The sequence below is a fragment of the Microtus oregoni genome, unplaced genomic scaffold (assembly GCF_018167655.1).
Source record: "Microtus oregoni isolate MIOR12 unplaced genomic scaffold, Mior012 000145F_ref0000173, whole genome shotgun sequence".
Taxonomy (NCBI): domain Eukaryota; kingdom Metazoa; phylum Chordata; class Mammalia; order Rodentia; family Cricetidae; genus Microtus; species Microtus oregoni.
The window spans coordinates 1,114,644-1,115,897 of record NW_024544795.1 but is presented as its reverse complement, the minus strand read 5'-3'; the positions used below and the strand labels follow the sequence as shown (position 1 = coordinate 1,115,897).

The 1,254-nt window shown below is 44.7% G+C and overlaps 1 pseudogene; it reads right to left on the bottom strand.

The window, feature by feature from the left end:
* Window positions 1–340: 340 nt before the first annotated feature.
* LOC121444879 lies at window positions 341–1,026 on the bottom strand (annotated as a pseudogene).
* Window positions 1,027–1,254: the final 228 nt, after the last annotated feature.

Genomic DNA, 1,254 nt, shown 5'->3' with positions numbered 1-1,254 from the left:
CCCACAGATTGCTAAAGCCACACAACTGTCACCCACATTCAGAGGCCCTAGTTGGTTTCGGGAAGATTACCCAGCTCTCAGTCTCACTATCTCAGGTCAGTTGTTTCTGTGAGTTTCCCCATCATAGTCTTGGCCCTTTGTTTGTAATATCACTCCTCCCTCTCTATGGCTGGACTCCAGAAGTTCAGCCCAGTGCTTAGCTGTGGATCTCAGCACCTGCTTTCCTCAGTTACTAGATGAAGGTGTGGGGAGGACATTCTAGGTACCCTCTAAACTATTACTTAGATTCTTAGCTGGACTCATCCTTGTGGATTTTTTTTTCTTTTTTGTTAAGTTCTTACTTAGTTTTTATTCATAATCATAAACTTAACTCTGCAATCCAGCTATACTTAAAGGGGAATGAGGAAAATATGGAACCTAAAGAACTTCAGTGAGAGCCGAGATTACAGGGTACTGCGAGCAGATGGGGCTGTGGTGCTCTCCTGAGCTACAGAAGGAATGATCTGGTGGGTAAGAAGCCCGCAAGTCAAAAGAATTAGAGTTGTCCACAGTCGGAAATGGCGATCTTCTTTCTGGTCTTGCCATTCCTGGACCCAAAACGCTCCATGGCTTCCACAATATTCATGCCTTCTTTCACCTTCCCAAAGACCACATGTTTGCCATCCAGCCACTCAGTCTTGGTGGTGCACATAAAAAACTGGGAACCATTTGTGTTTGGTCCAGCATTTGCCATGGATAAGATGCCAGGACCTGTATGCTTCAGGATGAAGTTCTCATTCTCAAATATTTCTCCGTAGATGGATCTGCCGCCAGTGCCGTTATGGCATGTGAAGTCAACACCCTGGCACATGAATCCTGGAATAATCCTGTGAAAGGAAGAACCCTTATGTCCAAATCTTTTCTCTCCAATGCTCAGAGAACGAAAGTTTTCTGCTGTCTTTGGAACTTTGCAAACAGCTCTAAGGAGACTCGGCGCAAGGGCTCGCCATTGGCAGCAATGTCGAAGAACACGGTGGGGTTAACCATGGCTGCAGAAAGTGGTGAGAGGGGACAGCGGCATCTGCAAAGCCATCCTTGTGGATTTCTGAAATAAAATGTTAAGGGAATTTGATTGCTATTCTTCTTTGAAGGACTTGTGGTAAACTGATATGTCTTTTATAGGATCTCCCCATTGATTTTGATATCAACTAAATCTGTTTTGCCTTACACCAACCAGAACCAAGTGCAGCCCTTTCCCTGCATCATTTCCATTAT